This window comes from Parasteatoda tepidariorum, chromosome 1 (assembly GCF_982258835.1).
Source record: "Parasteatoda tepidariorum strain Cologne lab strain chromosome 1, Ptep-v5.0, whole genome shotgun sequence".
NCBI classification, from domain to species: Eukaryota; Metazoa; Arthropoda; class Arachnida; order Araneae; family Theridiidae; genus Parasteatoda; species Parasteatoda tepidariorum.
Genome location: NC_141755.1, coordinates 54,513,328 through 54,536,535, shown reverse-complemented (window position 1 = coordinate 54,536,535; position 23,208 = coordinate 54,513,328). Strand labels below are relative to the sequence as shown.

General features: G+C 28.2%; 2 long non-coding RNA genes across 2 annotated transcripts; both read left to right on the top strand.

Annotated features, from left to right (window-relative positions):
• The first annotated feature begins 10,178 nt into the window (after positions 1-10,178).
• Positions 10,179-14,651, top strand: LOC139425363 (uncharacterized). The gene is made up of 2 exons (XR_011636584.2): positions 10,179-10,422; positions 14,492-14,651. It is a non-coding gene; the product is annotated as an uncharacterized LOC139425363 (long non-coding RNA).
• A 1,922-nt stretch (positions 14,652-16,573) lies between these two features.
• Positions 16,574-19,641, top strand: LOC107457004 (uncharacterized). The gene is made up of 2 exons (XR_011636694.2): positions 16,574-16,830; positions 19,470-19,641. It is a non-coding gene; the product is annotated as an uncharacterized LOC107457004 (long non-coding RNA).
• Positions 19,642-23,208: the final 3,567 nt, after the last annotated feature.

Here is a 23,208-nt window from a genome sequence, read left to right as displayed (position 1 = left end):
GTAACTTCTTTTCTCCTTCAAAAAATCTTCATATCTTTTTCTGTCTTATAGCCTCAGGATTTTATTGCACGTTCTATAACATTTAATTATTTTTTTATTCGTTAAGTCAGACTCAATGATCAACATTAAATTTATTTATGGTGGGGAAGTTGGAAAAAAGGGTACCAGCTCAAAGGTTCAAAATTACGGGGCCTGCATAGTTTAGACAAGGGTCAAAAATGCGTATCATTTTTACCACGGTCGTTAAAAAATAGAGCTCTAATATGGTACTAGGTACTTAGCCATGATTGAGTGATGGTAATCAATATAAACATGGTAACATTAGTGGTCTACGTTATGAAATTTGTATTTCTAAAGCTATCTGAGTGCAAATTTTTTCATAGTTTTGATTTTAAAACGTGTTTCGATAAAAATAAGTCATTTAAAACCATTGGTAATTGAAATAAAAATATGAATTGAAAAGGAAAATTAATGAAGAAATGGTACTAATTCATTTAGCAGAAATGCCAGACATCGCCATATACTAATTATTGACGTCAAGATAACAATTTATGTTAAAAAAAATTAACCATTGCACTAAAAATCAAAAGAAATAGAGAAATTATACTAAATCATTTAAAAGAAATATAAAAAATCACCAAACTATTCCAATTAATTAACTAATTTTCGTATTATGTTCCAATTGAAAAAAAATTTTTCAAAAATATGCTACGCACAAAAAAATAAAAGAAACAGAGAAATGGTGCCAATTTGTTTAGGAAAAAAATTTAAAAAATGTCATACTTTTTCTAAAACCAATGATGTTCAATTGACTTTGGTAGTAGGAACTAATTGAAATTTGAAAAAATATTAAGCTTTGTACGGTAAAGTAAAATTAATAAAATAATAGCCAATAAGTTTAGGAGAAAAGTAATAAATCGTCATACTATTTCTGACGACAGTGATGCTCTAATAATTTTGGCAATAAATGCTAATAGAAATGAAAAAGTATGCTACTTATTAAATAGCCAAATTAATGCATAAATGGTATTAATTTGTTTAAGAGAAATGTAAAAAAAAATGCTATTCCTTTATGACAATATAGTGAAAGAAAGAGTTTTATCGTGAAAATATTTTTATTTGAGTTTTTGTGGTAAAATTAGTTGGTCCAGTTTCATGGAAGGCTTTAGCCGTAGTAGTAATTATTTCTGGTACATTTGCGCTTCTTGCAAAAGAGGGATTTATTCCAGAGAATTTGAACAAAATTATTTAAAAAAACGAAATACTGCTTTATTTAAGAAATATTTTTAGAAGATACATATACGGCCATATGTAGAAGATAACAAAATAATATGCAATAGCAAAATAATATGCCTTTATAGAGTAGAAGACATCCATTTTTTAAAAAAATCATATTGTTTCTGTAGTTGATTAGCATTTGAACTGTAATCAAACCCACCCCCCCACATCCCAGTCCTGAAACTAAGAATTTTAAATTAAAAGTGTCTGAATTATTCCCAACTGACACTTAGAAGCACGGGAAGAGATCCACAGTTGGCGATTAATGGAAAGATAAGATAGTCAAAAATAAAGCCAACCCCTCGTTATTAATAGTAAATTTTAAATAACTTGGATATACAGCTTAATCACCAAAAAGACTGTAAGAATTAATACAACCCTGTAATAAAATAGCTTAAGGGAAATAAAATAGCTTAAGGAATAAAGAGTTAAATATAGATTTTGATATTCGATTTAGTCGTGACAAGGAATTAATGAGTTATTACATCTGTTTTGAATTAAAAAGTTATCCCTTACATTGATTGTTAAGAAGAGAATAATATATTTATGTTTGCTTTTCATGAAATGCAATGAACTTAAATAAGTGGTTTAATATAATTAAAGTTAGATTAAGAATGATTAAAAAATTAAATTTGTGAAATTAAGGAAATTTTAAAATCTAGGAAATATGCCATGCCTTTAGTGGCATCACAACATCAAATGATGCTTAATTACTTTTGAAAATAGGGACTACTAGTACTATGGTAATTGATGCAGTTTTTATACTTTTCAAATATACTAATGTAACTACAAAATATTTTATTAGTAAATTTGGTACTTATTAAAACTGCCCCAATATGGTGCATTTTCATCATTGATACGGCGAAAATAAGTTAATTGTGCCCCTCGAAAGTATAAGTACAAAAGAAAATCGCTTGATCGTGCTAAATTGAAAATTGGCCTATTTATAATTACTATAAAATTTATAATTGTCCTCGAAAAACAGCATTATCACAGATGATATTGAATAAAGTTAATCTTTATTTTAATGGGATGAACTACTAAAAATGTATTTTGCTAAATCTAATAACGTGAAGTCACCACGATGAGCAATGTATAAGAATGCATAAAAAAGGTATTCAAATTATTTTAAAACTAAACTCAATGGCACGACAGCCCATAGAGGGCCAAGGCCTACTGTGTCCATCTCAGTTTTCTTGACCTAGGGCTCTGGGGTGCAGGAGCAGATGTTCCGGTTTAGGTGGTCAGCCGAACGCGGAACTCCCAGTGTTTAATTCCCAAGCATGCTTGGTACAAATTATTTTAGGTTTATTAATTGTGACGGTATTTTTCTTACAGTTTTGTGCATGATTTTGTAGTATTGTTTGGTACTGATTTTGATTCAGTGATTATTTTTTTCACCCCGTATGAAGGATGGATATTCAGCTAGCTAAGGCAATGTCAATACTTCATCATTATTTGCTCGGTCTCAATGTTCTTGTTCGCGTACTTAAATAATATTAATAGTTCCTACATATTTCAGCTCTTATCGATAATTATACAAAATGAATGTTTTTTTAATATATTTAATTGTGTTCAGGAATTTTGAGGGTTTAAAAAAATATTCATTTGTAGGATGCTCTATAATGACTTCCGTTTAATCAGCATAGTTAGAACCCTTATAAAAAAATCAAAATAAGAAAGTATGAGTCATGCTATTCTAACGACTCGCTACTAAGTAAGGCAGAAAAATACGAATCAAAACCTGTTTGATAGCCGGAGAAAGCATGATAATAAATGATTTATGAAAAACACTACCAAGTTTTATCAGGCAATCAAAGTGGTTTTGGTGTCTTCAATCAAATGTTCCTAAGCAGTGATTCGTGAAGTTTCGGAGGAATTTCTTTTTTTGAATATTAAAATACGTTCTCTAATGCTCATACTTTTTACTTAACCTTTGACAAGAATTGTAACATTACATATATATTGCAATCATTGCGGAACAAGTAGATGTATAATATAGCGTAATTGTTTAATTTTTCAAACAACTTTTCCTCTTTTCTTTGTTCAAAGACTTGTTTTTATAGAAATGTTGAATAAAAAGTTTAAAAAATTAAGCAAATCATAGTTTTTTTTAAAAGCTTCTAAGATTTTAAGATCTCATGAATTATAAAAATCATGAAAAGCATTGCATGGCATTTAGAATATATATATTTAGAAAATGAAAAATGCCCAACATTTTCTACTTTTTATTAACAAAGATAAATAAAAAAATATTTATTGCCTAACTTCTTTTCTGTTTGAGACATTGTTGTAAAACTTTTTATTCTAAAACTTATCTTTCCTCATAAAAAGTAACCAATCTTTCGAAAAACGCCGGCGTTACTTTTCAAGAAAAGACATTTAAAAAGTGGACAAAATAGTATTTTTTCCTTTGATTCTCTCAAAAATATGTTTTGAAACTCATAAAAAAAAGAATAAAAGAAAGAACCAGAATAAATATTTAAAGTTGCGAAAAGTTTTACACCAGCATATCCTTATTGTATTGCTTTCACAAAACTTTTAAGGCTGCATGAAAATTTTTAGTTGGAAAAATAAATTTTTAAAAGAATAATTTGACAACAAGGAATAAAATAGAAAGGGAGGACTGTGAAATTATGTTTCAAAACTATTATAATGAATTAAAAATTGTCATGAAAAATAAATTGTAACTGTACGATACTAATATATTTTTACTAATTTTTCTTATGCTCATAAAACCAGTAAGCTTTTCAATTAAATCCTGAGAAGTTAATTTGTAAATTAAAGCCTGAGAATTTATTTGGCTGCTTATTTTGATACACTTGTTCAGTTTGTAAACTTAATATAAGTGAATCATTTTCTCTACACAAAGAAGATTAAAAGCTGTTTAAATTTTATGGAAAATATTGTTTCACATTATAGTGACATTAAATCTCCATTTTTTTTATTCTCTGTCATTATATAAAATATTTCAAAAGGGGAAATTTTTATTGTAACATTGTCAAAACATTTCATAGCTTGAAACGCTCTATTTATACAAGATGTCAAGTCTGTACGTGATTTATAGCAAAATATTATTCTTCATGAAAAGTCCGAAGCTTTTTTGCCTCACTCTCCCTTTCTGTTTCTTTACTTCTATTTTTTTCATCTTTTTTTCTTTTCTTTCGATAGAAATCTATTTTGGGATATATCTTTTTTTGAAAAATGTAATACAACATTTATAGTACTTTAACAAAAGTTTAAAAACATCATAAATCTCATAAGAGGTAAGATACTATTAAATATTTTTGAATCTTCTGATTCCCCATATTAATAGTTAGGTTTTAAAGGAAAGATGAATTGTAGTAACTTTAAACCAAAAGAATAAACATTTAATGAAATTTCTTTAATATTTTGGAATTGAAAATATTAGTCTCATCGTTATTACATAAAACCACATATGTGTGACACTAATTAACTGCTGCAATATATTAATATTATAAATACGGAACAACAATTCTTCAACAATGTTGCTAATGCTATTGAAACATTTATCCATTTTTGGTGAATATTTGCTAACTATTTTGGTAACATTATAGATGATTTCATACGTGGTATTCTGTGTTATATAAATCTTTTCAATATTCATGTCAGAGTAAAATATTCTAATATTTTCAATTCGGAATTGCAGTTTGATATAACGTAGTACGTTTTGTTTTTATCGTTAAAAAATGAAACATTTTGATGAAATAAATATATATTATGCAAAAAAATGTTGGTAAAATTACCGCAATGTATGATAATGACATTACTAGTAAAAAAACGTAATTATAGTCAATAAAACCAAAATATACGGTATGTAAACCATTTATTTGGTAATTTTTCTGTTGATATGGTAACGGTTCACCGGAAATTCTAGTTTTTAAAATAGTTCTTATTACCACATATTTTATAAGAAAAGCAAAATATTTTTAGCATATTTAACCGAATAAATAGTTTTATGCCGTACTCTAAGATATAATGATAAAATTACCACATTTTATCACATATTATTGACATATATTTATTGTTAATTTTACCAAAATCCATACCAAAGTACTTCGGTTAAAATTACCGCACTTTTTGGTGTTACCATAAACCCAGAAACACGATAAAATTTGCAATAAAGTGGTAGTTTTTACCATACTATTTTCTCAGGTGGAGCCATACTAATGTGTTATTGACAATGGACTGGGAAAATGTTTTAATGATGATGCGAAGACAATACTTGTGTATGCTTGAGCTGCACAAAAACGATTTAGATCGAAGGGCTGATGAAGGAAGTAATCATCCAGCCTTACCATCACACCCCCAATCGATCAATTGTAAGAGGACTTTTTTGGCTATGAAACCGTTCGTCATGTTACATTAGAGAGGATTCCAGAATGCGCAATCTGATCAAACGATCAGCTTTTATCGTGGGTAATTAACATCCCCAGGCCTTGATAGACGAAGATTCTCTCCTCCATACCAACTCGATGACAATAATACAGTTGATTTACGGTATTTAAAATAAAAATTGATTTATATCTATAGTAATTGTATATGTTGTTAACCATTATTTATATTAATGCCGATTGGAAGGTAAAGTATATGAAAGGGCATTTTAAAAACTCTAAAATCTTTAACTAAAAGTACCTGTTATAATTTGTTATAACTGTTGGAGCCTAGTTTGTCTTTTGATTTTAAAAAAGAAATACTTAGTTAAGATCTTTCCGGTTGTTATATTTTATTTCAAAGCTGATGAGTTTCTCGAATTTATAAAAATGTCATTTGCATGTTCTATCATTAAGTTATTTACTAAACGTTATAGAATTTAAAGTTTCTTTTCCAAGAAACAGCGATTTTCGAAATGATAAATGTGAGGAAAAAAATGTTCTGAAACTATGTGAAATTAAAGCAACTTAACTCCTTAAAAATGTCTGTAATATAAAACGCTGCAATTAAAACCGTATATAGCAAAGTATTATTTTAGCAGTTTACGTTTTAAGAGATTGTTTAATTAAATTGAATGGTTTCAAACAGAGCTTCATTAATAATATGCAGTTTACCTAATTAACTTTAATAAAAATTCGAAATTAAAAAAAAGTAATTAGACACCGATATCCTCTTAGTGAAAATATTTCCACCTGACTAACATTCCCAAGCGTAAAAATGAGAAGGAATACAGTACAGAAAATGAGAACTCTACCTTCGTTCGAAACGTGCAAATTATCAGATCACGCAGACGAACTTTCCTTTTTTAATTCCTTTTTGATTATTTTGGCGAGGATTCGTCACGCAACGTGGTTGCCATAGTTACTAATTTCATAGAATCTGTCCACTTCCTGACCAATGTACAACGATTTGTGGTTGACGGGTAACCGTAAAATGTCGACGCAATAAGTGAAGATCTTTCTAGACTGTCCTTTCTATTTGCTGATAAGTGACACACGTGAGAGAAATGGGAATTGATTATCCAATCAGTGGCGGGAAAATGGTAGGGAACTAAGGTGAATTTAGACGCTAGTTGTAAGGTATCATAACTTTAACAACGGCAGTTAAGATAACGTAATAGTTGATGTATTAAAAATGGATGGGTTGAAAATCATTTTCACGAGGAAAGTTAAAAGAACTTCTGTCCTAGCAATAAAATACTTCTTACATTCAAATTTTTCATAAATTCGAATAAAATGCTGTCTGTTTCAAATAACGGAAAATTCTGTTGTTGAAATATTATAAACGAATTTTTACAGTAATAAGCAATTAAGCAGGAATTTAAAAAACAAATAAATTACAATAATGATAAAGTTACAATAATGACCAGGCAGCAAAATTATTACTTTAAACTTGATCCCAATACAATTGGAAGATAAATATGTGAAATCTAATATCTGTTAATTCAAAAAAATAATAATATAATAAATAAATAAAAATAATAAAACTAAAATTTTTTTAGTTGAGTACTTTTTCAATTTTTATTAAACAGTCTGTTTCTGATCAAGAAAAAAATTTTTTGCCAAGCAATCATAGTGATCAGTGGCTTAGTTTGCTTAATTTCTAATATAATTTAACTAAACATAATTACAATAGCATAATTACACTAAAAGTAGGGTTTACTTTTAAGAATGCATGGCAATTAAATGGGATATTTGGCTCTCTCTCTAAGTACTCTCTTTCTAAGTACTATTTCTCTCTCGTTTCTCTGAATATATATTTCTCAAGTTTAACTCATAACTAAGTTTTGACTTTTACTCGTTTTTCTAAGTATCGTATCGTTTCTCTAAGCATTTTCTATTTTATGACCGTCGTTGAACAGCCAACCCAATTTTGGGTTTACAACTATAATGTTCAACTCTGTAGCTTTGTAATTTTGAAATAATTCAGAAGACAAGGGAACTCCTGGATCAAGTATTGAATGATACTTGCTTTCGTGGAGGACTTTTTGATGGAACTATCCAGCATTTGCGATACATGGAGAGAAAGACCACGAACATGGTCTATTTTTTAAACTGTTTACTGTTTTTGAATTTTTTCTTAATTTTTTGTAACTGAAAGTGATTAAAAATATTTTAAGGTTTAAAATTCATAAAATCTTTTATTATTCATGAAATATAAATGTTCTAAAGCTAAAAATATACTGAACTAAATCCCAACTGAATGCTGAATCTTATTTAGAGCTATAATATATTTATTTGTTTTATTTTAAATCATTTTAGATCCCATTAAAAATTTTTAATAAAAATATTTCATTTGCATTTATGTTACTCAATAAAATATTTATCTATTTTTTATTTTCTTTCATTTCTTTCAAGAACATTAGAGTTAATTTATTTTAATATAAACTTTTATGTTACTAAATATGATAAAAAACCAACACTTCTCCTATCCTCATCTTTATATTTTTTTCGACAAATATGTTTTTTGATAAGAAGAGAACATTTTTTTTAAAAAGTAGCGGTTTGGTATTTGTTAGTTTTGAACAAATTTCAACAGTTAAAATAATTTAATTTTATGTAAATACATAACTAAGTTGACTAGTGAAAAGATGAAAGATGGAATTAATTAAAAGAATTAAGAAAATAAGAAAAAGAATTATAATTGCTCAAAAAGATTTATTTCATGCAAACATTTTATTATGTTGATCGATAATTATGTCCGAAACATTGATATTTTGATATTTATGAAATTATCGTAATTGTTGTCAAGATTTCTAGGTACAAAAAAGAGTTGTTACCCCAACTATTTGAATCACAATGTTTCTATTATGAGATATTTTTTAAATTAATTTTACAAGTAATAATAACCCTTAACTAAACTTTGAATCTAATTATTGTAAGATAGTGAGTTATTTTTTCGTATTGTTACATTAATTAAATTTTAATGTGGCAAGTTGGTAAGTGTATACTTTGTTCCATTTTAGTACTTTTCTGAATTCCGCCTTTCCAACACAGTTATTAATTCCTTATTAATTGAAATACAAATAATTTAAAATATACAAATTAAAATTAATTAATTAATGTAAATTAAAATAAAATGAATAACTTTAAATACCTAAATGTACTTTCATTGTGTTTTTGTTTCATATTATGATTTTTAAAGAAAATTAAGTTAAGTTTAAGAAAGGCCTCATTTATAAATCTTGCAGGGAGCGCACCTAAGTCGATGTAAGGCCACTAATTATAATATTTGTACTATGATCCTTAAACGAACAGTTGGTAATAAATTAGTGAACTTCATTTCAGCGAAACTCGGCCTAACAAGCGGTTTCGTCCGTATAAAAATGTTTCAACTTCGAAGTTGTTTGAACTACTTCGAAGTTTTTGAAGAATCGAGGTATTATGCCGTTACTTATGCTAATTTCTATCACTAGCAAGCCTGCTTGAAATCAAGCGAGTTTTTAAGGCAGATGATGCACTTCTTGTTTTTCCAGTGATGACTAAGAACACGAATTCAGTCACAGCCCTTTTTACAGGGACGACACGATCATACTCCATTTACTTATCCACGGATCATAATTTTGTCCTGAACCAAAGAATGATCAATCTCCAATTCATTACCCCCAAAGGTATTGATTTGTTAATTGGAACTTGGAGAACTTTGTAACCCAACAGATTTAACTTGCACCAGTCACCATTTAATACTCGAGGATTCTTTTGTCAGCGGTTTGAACTCACGTTCTCAAGAACACGAACCCAACGTCCTACTAACCATGCTATTCCGGCTCAGATACTATGTCTTCACTTTATACCACATTATTTAATTTCTGTAAAACTGAGCTTTAAACTGTACTACCGAAGATCTTTCCACGTTGCTTCAAAGTACGAGCATCCTACCCTCCTCCACTCTCTACTTGCATTTTTCAGTGTAGCTTTGAATTTAGGCTTTTTATCTTTTTAAGTAGGTTTTAATTCCTTTATTCAATACTTAAAAAAGCTTAAAAATATAAATCTAAAGAAAAAGGAAGAAAAAGTGCATTGTTGGCTAAATTATTGTTAATAAAATGCATACCTTTCCAGCGTTATTTATGAAGCATCATTAAAACAAAAATATAACATTTCTACTGAGCATTTAATGCATATAAGATTTAAAAAAATAATTAAAACAAAAAGTAACTCTTTCGAAAGAAGAAAATAACTATTATTTTAACATTAGTCATCTTCAAGGACACATAATTTCAATAATTTTATAGACTCCCGTGAGTTAAGAAATATATATATTCATTTTAAATTCTCAGAATGTGCCTTGCTTATGTTTGCTTTAAAAAGTAACTTGATAAATAAAATAACAATTTTTAAATAAAAATTATTTACAGCAGATGGCTCGCGTGTTTCCTTATATTTCACTGTCACGTTTTGATACAAAAAAGCTCGAGGCATGACATAATTTTTAGAACACTATTCGTTTTATAACTTGAAGACTATATAGTGACACTAAAAAAATTTTGTGTATTCAGTTTATTTGAAAGTATATAAAATCCTTCACCTTCAATTTCTCTTCAGCAGAAATGGACAAGAAAGACGAAAAGAAACCTGGTGAACATGGCAAACCTGGAGAACCTGGTAAGCCCGGAGAAAAAAAGCCTGATGATAAATCAAAATCTCCAGAAAAGAAATAAATTCAGAAATGGCTGACAAAAGAAATAAAGTAAGTGCTCTTATCAGCTTTTAAAGATGGAATAAAACTGCGATAATATATTCATATTTCTTATATATCTTGCGTAGTTGCTTAGATTAAATATAGTAATTTAAGGCATTATTAACAATATGATTCATTTTGCCATTTTTTGTTTTGTAAGTAAAAGCTTTAAACTGAAAAGTATATTTTTATTAAAAAAATAATATATTTATTATTGTACTAATTTTGGCCATTAACTAGACTAATCCAGAATTTAAAAGAAAAATAAATAAATAATTTGCAGCAAGAATATTTTTTTAAAAATTACCTTCATTCTGATTTTAAAGTTAAATTTTGCAGTTAAAAACGCTTATCTAGAACTGAAATTTAAGTATTGGAAACAAATTTTAGATATTTGTCAAAATTTCTCCTGATTTAAGAAAAAATTGCTTGAGCAAAGCTTTAGCTCCTCCTTTTTCATTTTTGATGCATACTTTATAGCTACACTCACAGCAAAATTAACCGGTATTAGCAGCTATGGAGATCATGAATTGGTGGCAGCTTTTCTGAGTTGTCGCCAACGCGAATAATCAGTGGGAATTGGCACTTACGTATTACTCCGTCGACCAATTTCGTCAAATCTGAAAATAAATTTGGAAGTTGTAAAAATTGAAATATTTTTCATACAATAAATTATATTTGCATATGCTATTTATTTTTGATATTTTACTATGTAGAAATAAATTTGAACGATAGCAAAAAGACTCGCAGAGTTGGCGAAAATAATTGACGAGATAATATGTAAGTACCTACGAATTAATAGTTAGGTAAGTACGAATAACAATTTAATAAGTGCGATGCTGCTTTATTGCCAATAGGTAGGAATTTTATTACAACGACATATTGTAAAAACATTAATATTTACAATCTATATAGATATTTCCCAAGGAAACTAATTTATATTATTATAAAAATTTATATTTCAATATTTTTGTTAATTAGATTAACTTTATTGTGACTCACAAAAATATTTTATTAAAAAAATATTATTTACCAATAATTATCGTTATGAATATTATTCACAAATTATTTTTTCGATACGTTATGCCATCGATAATAATCACAATATGATTGTATTCAATGCGTATTATTATTGTTAATGAACTCTCATGTGTATTATCAGTAGTCGGTGATCTATGTAAATCAAAATCTTAAGCTGTTCACGCCCTTTGGTCATTTTGGCTGCGTGGTCCTTTTAACTGATAAATATTAGGTAAGCTTTAAGCATTATCAAGACTACTACTGCCTCTTAGCATCATTTTCGATAGTACTGGTGACAAGTGATAAGTTTAGCGCGATTTTGAAAAATGTCGCCAACGCTGAAATGACGCGTTGATGCATGTCGCCAAACTGTTGCTTGTTGCCAAACCTGCTGGTTGGCAAACCAGGTTTTCGCAGGTGCTGAAATCCCATTTCTGGTTACCATGATTAACTTTGCGGATTTTGCCTCCAATGACGTCACCTTTGGGTTACCGCAACTTTTGTTTACCCATTTATGTGATTGATTCTTGAGTTATTTTACATATATATTCGTTTATTTGCCAATCGCCAAAAATGAGAGGGGCCCCCGATTGTAAACTATTACAGATTTCAATTTCATTTACTCAAAAATAATTTGGTTTCTTAAGAGGAAAACCATAAATTTAGAAATTATATAATGCTGTACTATTGCCAAATATATTATTTTTGGAACATAACGCCCGGTAAATAAATCGTCCCTTTTTGCGTAACTTAAATTTAATTTAGGTACTTCTCTGTTTCCATGAGTCATAAAATAAACGCCAAGCTATTTTTGACACCAGTGATTATTTTTTTCTGGGGTAAAAGGCACTGCTGGTAATATGGTCAATAGATACCTAATGTATTATTACCAAAACATTATAAACAATTTCAGGTCAAGTAACGGCATTTAGGGTACCGGTGCTTTTTACCATAAAATCTATTTTAACAATAAAATTTTACAGAACAAATAATATAATGTGCCATAATTTTAACTGTAATATTTGCAGCAAAATTATTAAATCACTGCAATTAAATGAATATCAATGTAAAATCCACGGTGTGAAATTTTAGGGTAAGATGGATTTTATGGATGATGTACTGATGCCAGTACTTTTTACTGTAATTTGATTCGGAATTTTTTACAATGTTCCCTATACAAATATTGTGATAACTGATCTTTACAATACCTTGAATTATTTAGGCAATATCATTTGTATTGTGAAGAAATTTTTAATGAATAACTATCTTTTGTATTCATTTGTAAGATTCATATTTTTTAAATTGGAAGCATGAATCACAGTTTACTTAAAATTAGAGAAACTTATCATTCTAGATGGCCGGTAATAAATTTGAAAAATTATTAATCCTTTTATTATTTAGCATCAAAATTTCTTTTAAAAAATGAATGAATTAAAATCTTCAAACTGAAAATGATATTTTTGTATCAGAGAAACGAAGCAAAGGGAGTGAAAAATTATAATACTTTATTTATTTGTCTCTTCCTCGACACTCGGTACTAAACCTTAAAAAAAGCTTGCCAGTTTCCTCTTAATATTAGGTAATCATTTTTTTTAGACGTGGACTTTCAAAAATAACGTGAACGCTCATGTGACATTTTCGGTACTTTTTCGTTATCTAGCTAACGGAGAAAGTTTAGCGAAAATTGGCAAGTTCATCTTCAGTGCTCTAGCAATACGTCATCAATGTGCCAGTTATGCATCAACAAGTTATTTATTCGACAAAATTGTGAAATTTTTATAAGTTTTTATAAACAGTTAGCTTATTTTTTTATAAGATTAAAGATACACTTTCGAGTAGCGAACAGGATAATTAACTAAGTTTCGAAGAGAATTTAATTGTTTCTAATTCTTTAAAATGTTGGCGGGCATTCTTATGAGTAAGAAGTTTTGTTAAGCAGCGAGATAATGGGTAAGTACCTAAATAAAACCGAACCGAAAATTACCTAAGTCAACGCCATTGAATTAGATTCATCAGCAACTATCACCAATTTTTCGCCGAACCGAAAAAGTCAACAAAACCAAAAAGTACCTAATTCAACGCCATTTGGATTCATCAGCAATTGTCACCAATTTTTCTTTATATTTACCCTTTTCGGGGTTCAAATGTGTAAAAAAATGATGTCTTTTCCTAATCAAACTAAACAGTTTTAAAAATTCAGAATACTTTCTTGGGTCTTGGATTACCAAGTCTTTGGAAGCAATTTTTACTAAAAGTTAACCCTAATATCATGGATCATGCATAATCTATGCATATGGTATCTATATAATTTTATCATTTTATTATTTTAATAATCTCCGTTAGTTAAATAACTAAAAATGTTGGTAATAAAGAATATTCCTTTTTTTAATATTAAGTACTTTAAGTGGATGACGAAAAACATGAGAAAAAAACTGAAAACATTTACCCGAAAATCTGAAACAAAATGGCTGATTAAAAATATATGAGTTATGATTTACATTTAATACTAAAATTCCGTTACGTTGCACTTACATTACTGACAAGCTATTGGCAACACTCCGCCGAGGTATTATAAATATTAATTTTTTCGACAAGAGTGTATCTTGATTTCTTTTTTTCCTTTCTAAAGCATTATTTTTAAAAACGGTAATATTTAGTTTCCAAGTTTAGTAACCAAACTATTATTTTATTAAAATATCACTGGTATTGTAGTAACATATAACTTACCGTTAGGCAATACCGTTATTGAATAGACGACAGTACGATAGTATACTTCTGTATTAAAAAAGATGGAACTTCATAAAAAAAATTAATCCTGCATGTTTTCAAAATTTTACTGTCTAAACAACATTTTTATGTATTGTTTCTTTATAAAGCAACCTCTTAAGCAATTAACTTATAAACAAAACATATTTTAAACATACATTAATAAAAGAATAATAAATTCAAATAGGCAGATTGTTTGGATTCACAATTGTTTCTCGTCAAAACTGCTTCTTTGGATAAATTCCAATTAATCGTTATTTATAGAGTAACTTTTCCTTTTATACTTTTTCAGGTACTAGCATTGAAGATCTGCATGCTAAGTGCATCAAGTCCACTGAATATGATTCTTTTCAAAATTCAATTGCAAAAAATTTCTTTTCAAAATTCATTGTAATTTTTAAACTTTCTTACTGTTTAAACAATGTTTTAGAATAAACTCTCTAAAAGAATTGGTATGATGTTTTTTTTTTTGCACTTCTTATTCTCACAACTATCATAGCATTCTTAATAATCATATCAAAATACTTTAATTTCGCTATTTTTTTTCTAGTTGAAATGTTTATATTTGCTCAATTTGCCAAATTATGTCTATTTGCACAATGTAGAAATGAAATAAATATTAGAAATGGTAAATAATATTTTTGCAACAGCTAAAAAGGAAAAAAAAGTGGCGTGAAAATAAAATATATTTAGAATTTTGTTCAATTCTCGTTAGTATTCACTGAAGCTATAACAATGAGATACCACAATAAAAATATTAAAATAAATAACTTTTAAAAACCTGTATGACTTATAATTTTATTTATAAATTTTCGCTAATTTCTAAAATTTTCACAACATTCGTGTATTTAAATAGGCAATATAAACACAATTTTTCAAAATTATATTCGTAATATTAAAAATCATAATGTTTGTGCACCCTGTACCATAAAATGTTTCGAAGAAGTTTTAATAAGTAGTTTTTACGAGTGTTTATCCATACTGTAGTACTTGTACTTTATATTATGTGCATTACATTATATAATTTTGTATCACTATAATTATGAACATAACTTGATTACTGTTAATGACTTGAGTTTCATGTTCTGAAAGCTATAAATGTTAGAGTTGTTATTCAAACCCAGCAGTATAATAATTCTATTAAATTTAATCGAAACATAGCTAATATAGCTGACAAATATTCGAAGTGAGAGTCAATCAAACTCACATATAAATGTAACAACAAGCACTTGTCTTATTTTAAAAATATTTTGTAGCATTCAGAAGTAAATAGTTTCAAAGCACTAATCATAAATTATAATTTTACTTTAGGAAGAATGCTTTCTGCGGCATTTATTCATTCCGACTGCATGTAAAAACTCCAAACTATTAACCTTAGTCATGCTTAATTGTTAAAATAAGTACTACTGGCATTGTTTTAATATAAACCTAATATACAGATAGAGATAACTACTATGGATACTGTAATAGGTTTTTAATGACACTTTTTCCTGCAATGCAATATTGCAATTTATGACAGTAATTAACACTCAAAAGTTTTTTTAAGGACAGACCTGGGCTAGAAAAATAGAAGCAACATCTTTTTATATTTGTGTTGTATGGAGATCAAATGTTTAAATATATTTATTAAAAACGATATACAAGTTTATTATAAATATATTTTCATTGATGAAATATAAATGTAAAGACACCGATTGATTTGATGGATAACTGTTTCTCAGTTTCTCACCAAAATTGGTGTATTAGGTGAATTCTTAAGAAATTTAATTTCTATTTTCATATTATTCTAGGTTCAAAAAGTAAACACGTAAGCCAAGTATACTCATTTTCTCTTACCTAAAATTCCTTATAAATAAGATCCGTAAAGCTATAAAAATTAACTTCTTGTCTTAAAATTTAGTAGTATATTAAAATATAGCTAGAAGCTAGATTGCGCCCATAAAATAACCACTTTCGTGGAAAATAATTTATGTCTGATCTAGGTTCATGTACCTTTGAAAATTCATAATGTCACTAAATTCCTTTTTGATATTTTAATTTGTATTTTATTTATAGTTTGCTACTTATTAAAAATTTAGTAGCTACATCAAATAATTTTTGCGAATGGCTTAATTAGTGGGATTTTTCGAAATTTCTCTATCCAGTTGATTTTGTTTACCATACTTTTTAATGCTTTATAGATAAAACAGACGAATAGTTCTATGCACATTCATTTTCAGCATTTAAAATGTGCCTTGCTTATATTCGCTTGCTTATAATCATTAAAATAAAAAATTAAAAGTTGTTCATTGCACGCGGCTCGCGTGTTCATTACGCTGTTACGTTTGTCATAAAAAAAATCTCGAGCTATGAAATAAGTTTTAGAATACCATTTGCTTGATAATTTTGAGGCTGTACAGTGCAACTAAAAATTTTCAGTGCATTCAATTTATAATAAGGTATTTAAATTCTTCATACTTCTAACTTCAATTGATCAAGAGCAGAAATGGACAAGAAAGACGAAAAAAAACCCGGAGAACCTGGTAAACCAGGTGAGCATGGTAAGCCCGGCGAAAAAAAGCCCGATGATAAAACGAAATCACCAGAAAAGAAATAAACGAAAAGAATAAATGAAAAAGAAAAAGAAATAAAGTGAGTACTCTTATCAGATTTTAAAGATTGATAAAACTGTAAGCATACACGTATTTTTCTTATATATCATTTGTAATTTCTTATTTTTCTTATATATCATTCAAAACTATGCATTCTTCACTCTTAATTAACAAAAACGACACATTTAAGACAATACTGGAATTTCATTAATTTGTATTTCACTAGCTGATTTATCCAGACCTGAATTAAGCAGCAAGAGTTTTTTTTTTTCAATTCCTTTTAATATACATTTTATAATTCTTTCTGTTAATATACATACTATTAATATACTATTTCTTTTAATATACATTTTATAATGAAATTTTAATAATTTAATTTTTCGCTATTTCGATTTTGCTAAGTGAACAGGCCCTATTTTAAAAACCATGAAAACTTTAATCGTTCATTATGTCAAAAAGCAGTGATGGTCAAAAAATGTATTATCCATTAGTAAAATTTGGTTTAACTCTAGTATACAGGTGCATTTGGCGACATTGGCGATGTTTGGGAGGGCAATAAAGTTTCAAATATGTAGTTTTATATTTGGCGAGAATTAGTATGTTATTGCTTTTTATGGCATTTTTATGTATTTGCTATTTTCAATAAGCGATTTTTGCTAATTCCAATTTTTGTCGATAATCGTAAAAACGTCTTTTAGGCGTTGGCAACAGTTTGAAGACTGTTGACCGAAAATGTCGAATGTGTCATTTTGTCACGATTCTACCTAAAAATATTTATGTAAAAATGTTAATTTATGTGATAAAGTTTCAGTTAATATGTTTAAGTTTAATACATATTTAAATTTAAACATTTTGCCACTTCATTTTTTTTTTAAAAAAAAAGCTATAAATCTAATTACATTTAAGAAATTTTTTTTTCATTTATAAGAAAAATAGTACTATAACCATTGTAACATTTTTTTTCTTTCGGTGAGAATATTCATAAATGTAATCGAACGAGAATTTTTACATTATATTTGCTATCACAATACTTCCTTTTCATAAACAGATTTGAAAGTACTTTTCTATTTCAGCTATTTTATTCATTTGTTATATCTTTTTATTTTTGAGGAAATAAACCATCATCTAAAAAATAGAAAATAAATAAACACTACAGCTTAGCATTGGCGACTTTATCCCCTGCGTCGGCGAAACGGAAAATACCGATTCTATTTATGTAAAAAAGCAGCATTTGTATGTTTTTGTTTATTCTTGTTTTCGTGAAAGATATCAGTGTATATCAATGTCCCATAAAGAAAACTGGGTTCATTTTTTTAATAAAAAATCCTTTATAAAACATTTTTTTTAAAAATCCTAAAATAAAAAATTATATAAAGCTGCACTGTTTGTATAAAGCCGTATTTTTGGTTGCATAGCTGGATAAATAATTTGTTTATTTTCACATAATTTATTTATCTGTTTCAGTGGACCATAAAAAATCTCTGAACCATTATCCACGCCCGTTAATAACTGGCGATAATTTTCGTTCAGTTTTTCTGAAAATCCCGATTCCGGTAATCATAGCATTCTTTGATGGCTTTGTTTTCAATAACGCCAAATTAGGGTTATCGAAACTTTCGCTTGTTATTTGTTTTTGATTTGTTTTTGGTCAACAAGTTTCATCGACAGCAGAATGGTAGCAGCAATCACCAATATGTCAATTATTTCACAAAATTGCGTAATTAATATTAGCGGTTTCAGTTAAACCTACTACCCTATTACCAACACTAATGGTACTAATCTTCAGAACCTATATTGATGACTAGTGGTAACTAAATATTCACAAATTAAACTTATATATATATATATATACATATAAATTTAACCATTATATATATATATATATATAGTCCGAATATACGGTATTTAAATTTAAACCATTCATTTAGTAATTTTTCCATTTATATTGTAACGGTTTACAGGAAATTCTGGTTTTCTCGATTAAACTTCTTATTATCATACAATTAATAAAAAAATACAAAACTGAAGTTAAGCCGAAATAAATAGTTTTTAGCCGTGTTCTAAGATATAATAATAAAAATACATCATTTTTCAAACTTTAACACACAATATAAACTCATATTTTATTATTAACTTCACGTAAATCATTGCTAAAACGTTTTGGTAAAGATTACCGAGCTTTTTGGTGTTCTCATAAAGCGAGAAATCAGCTAAATGTTACCATATTCTAGTAGTTTTGAACTTAATTTTTCCTCAGGGCATTTCCAGAGACCGTAAAAGAGCCTCCAAATTATTGCCCCCAATGATTTTTAAGCAATTATATAATAGATGTAGGTACCACTGTTATTGTATTTGAAGGTGATAGGTATTATAATAGGTATCTAGTAAACAATACCGTTATTGCATACACCACACTCTTTAATTATAAGATTTAAATGGCGGAATTTGGTGAAAAATTGAATCGACACGTTTGCAAATTTTCTGTCTAAGTAATATTTATGCGTGCTGTTACTTTATTTAAAACATTTTTGTAAAAAACGTGCTTAACATAAATATAAACATTAACTGAAGAGTATAAAAATGCAGATTATTTACATTTACAAGACATTTATTTCGCGCCAAGATTGCTGTCTTGGCTATGTTCCAATTAATCTAACTTTTCCTTTTATATTTTTTCAGGTACTAACACTGAAGATCTTCATAATAAGTGCATTCATATTCCAGTAAAGCCACTAGCTATAATTCCTTTCGAAATTCAATTCCTTAAAACTTTATTTTCTAAATTCATTATATTTTCAAATTTTCCGAATGTAAAAGCCACGTTAGAATAAACTGTCTAAAATAATCGCAATGTTTACTTTGCATCTTTTTCTTACCATATATTTAATTCTAGCATTTGTAATAATTACACCAAAAACCAAAAAACTAGTACTTATGATTAGGAGTTTACTAGTACTAGTAAAACAAGTACTTATGATTTTTCAGATCGCGTTATCAAACCTATCAGTGCGAAAAAGGCATGATTGGCTAAAGCTCTAAAACCAATTTCAGTTAGTAGATTGGTGATAGCAAGAATATTATGATAATCAAATAACACCGTTCAATTACATGGTAGCCGTAAAATAAAACGTCAATTCTTTTTTTTTTAATGTTCAATGTAGTGTTAACATTTTTTGTTCAGCTAATGGTGTTAAATTACTTTTCGGTTACTTGGGAGCAAATAAATTCACCTATTTTTTAAATGCTTGTTACTTTAATATTTTATTTTATTTAATTTTATGCGTTTAAAAAATAAATTAAAAAAAATTTAAAAAAAGTTGGTAGAGATCTACATTGTTTGGCGACTTTTTTATCTTGCTTGTCTAACGGAAAGTACTGTTAAGTTATATAGAAATAACTGTACATGCTGGCTTACCTCTTTTTTCTTCTGCTTTTTTATGTTCAACGTTTGTGTGTTCTCGTTACATCACATTATTTTTTGCTTAATTTTCTATTTCTTTACTTATTATAACGTTTATAACGTTACGTATCAGCTAACGGCGTTTAAATATAAATAATAATTATGTAATTTTTTAAAAAGCAAGCAATATAAATATCTTATATAAGATTAAAAAAATTTCTCCCGTATAAAACTAAAATTCATTAATTAAATTTAATTAATAAATTGTTATTTAAAAAAAACTGTTGTTGTTGTTGTTGCTAATTCCCATCTGGTCTGACAGGGTCAGACCAGATCAATGAATCCGTTGATATTGAGAAAATCCGAAACCAGAATGGGAGAGGAATGAATATCGTTCCAGTCCAGCCCTAAACAGATCAAGATGTGCTCAGGTGATGCCTGGTTTTGTTGACATTTAGGGCAAAGAGGAAAGATCTTTTGATTTGCAGAAAATGTGAGACTTTTCAGGTGTCCACTGGCCAGTCGGGATAGGCAGGTGTTGGTTTGCCTGTCACCAGGGAGAGATAGAGAGAGTCCTGGTCTTTTTGCTTTATACCAGTAGTGAATAGGTGGAAGCAGCCACTTTTGTTTGTTCTGGGCCTTTTGCCTTGCAAAAAGTTCAAGGTATGTAAGCTCTAAAAAAAAACTGTATTAACATCAAGTGTCATTCACTACAAGTTTAATTAATAAGTATCATAATTTTCTTAATCGAATGATGCATAGTTAGTTCGATTTATCTAAAATATATATAATAAAATTAGTTTAAATCCAACTCAGACAGACTCTATACAAAAGCAATTATATCATTCAAGGTCAGACTAATGTCGTTATTTTGGAACAAATATTTTAAATTTTGCCTGGAAACTTAACTTTATTGTAGGAAATCGTTCAACAATAGAAAGCTTTTGCGTTACGTTACGGTTTCCCGTTAACGCTAACGCAAACAATATTAAGCTTTACAGCACATGCATGAAAATTAAAGTAAAAAATAACACATGCCTACAGTTTTTACATTAAATTTGGCAAAAACTTAACCTTATGCTATTTTTCAAAAGCCGCGTATTTTATTGTGACTGTAGATTTAATTGCGCTTCCGAAAACTTTTTTTCCCTTATTTTTTTCATTTTTTCTTTATTTTCATTCTTTTTTACCGTTATTTTCTTTTTAATTTTCATTATATTTTTAAAAATATGAATAACATGAATATGAATCTATATTATACATGAATATGAATATATAATATGAATATGAATATAATTTGCTGGAATTGGCGATATACGATAAAACACTTTTACTGGAATTGTCGCACTTTTCAACAATATTCATACTTCAGATAGGTGAAATAGGTCAGAATGGTTTTTCTTCGACATGGAAGAATACATTTTGAAATTATTAAATTTTACTTTCTGTTAATTTTTTTCTTATTTTAATATTTCATTAATTACTACTTGATTTGTGAATTATATTGGAATGATAAGTAAGAAATATACGTGCTAATTAACATGTAGTGTGTTATGTGCTATACTCTGTTACTAGTTAAAAAAGAAAAGCAAAACATCTCTATGGAGAGAGTCTGTTAGCATCGAAGTTCACGCCAAATGGATGCCAAGCTCCTAACTTGAACGTATATCAATATCGCTAACTCCTGAAATGACGTTGCATAGCCTCCTTTGTGTGTGTGTTTATTTTCTTATTAATAATAACTGTTATTAACAACAATAATCAATTGGCAAGTAATAAGAAGTAAGGCGGACAATATCCAACAGTGCATTGAAATCAGCCAAAATTTTGATTTTGACATTAAACATAGCTTCTTCATTAAACATAGCACTCTTCATTTAGCTCAGCTATAATGTGTTTTTTCTTGGACAAAGTCATTATTTGTTCTCTAAAACACTGGTCGACAATAACAAAATCAATACAAATTCAAAATAAATATTTGTTTACGTTATTAACGCATGCGCAATGAGAGATAATGTCTGCGTTGGGCCGACTGCTCACGCTGAGCTAACAAAAAAGTATTTTTATGTCGTCAGCTCTACGTCAACTTTCCGCTGACGCCCAGATAAGGCGCTAGTTCTAAGAAACCAGGCCTTGAGCTAACAAACCAGTATTTTGTTGGCGTCAACGAGACGTTGACGTCCCGCTGACGCCCAGATAAGGCGCTTGTCCTAAGAAACCAGACCTTTAAGCATTTTAGAAGAGAAGAGAGGAATCTGAAAAAGTAAGGTCTTGACTTCTTATATTTTAATTTTATTGACAATGTGAATATAAATCTTAAATAAAGTTATGAAAATTTGAATATATAATTTACTCCTAGATTTATTTTTATCAATTACATAGTGCAATACTTTAAAAAGACTAGTGCACAAGCGTGAAAATATTAATTTCATTATAAAAATACTTACTATTTCTATACTGTGCGAGAACTAATAGCGAAAGTAAATCATGCTCCCGAACACTTAACATTATTCTAAACTAATTGACACCGAGGTTATAATAAACAGCGCTAAACTGACTAATAGTTAGTTAAGAAAGGATTTTGGATTCAGGAAGGAATCAGTAGAAGTATTGTTGGCGATAAACAGCAATCTTTTATGTTTACTTCCACGATCAGTACTCGCTAAACTAAAGTTTAGAAGTAGTATTTTTATAATAAAATTAAAATTTACACGATCTCATACTCTTCTTTTAAAATTATTGCACTTTGCAATTGATCTCAATAAACTAAAGAGTGCATATGTTGCAACTGGCGATAGTAAGCAAAGTAAATATTGGTGTACATATAGACGATTATTGCAATTTGAATAAACTTCATTTAAGATTTTTACTTACATTTTCAATAAAATTAATCAAAATATGAGGAGTTAATCACTTGCTTTCTCAAATTCTACTTTTCTTTTCATTTCAAATAATTCAGATGTAGTTCTACGTGTACCCGTACATAACGCAATGAAAATTTGTTTTTAGTAGCATTGA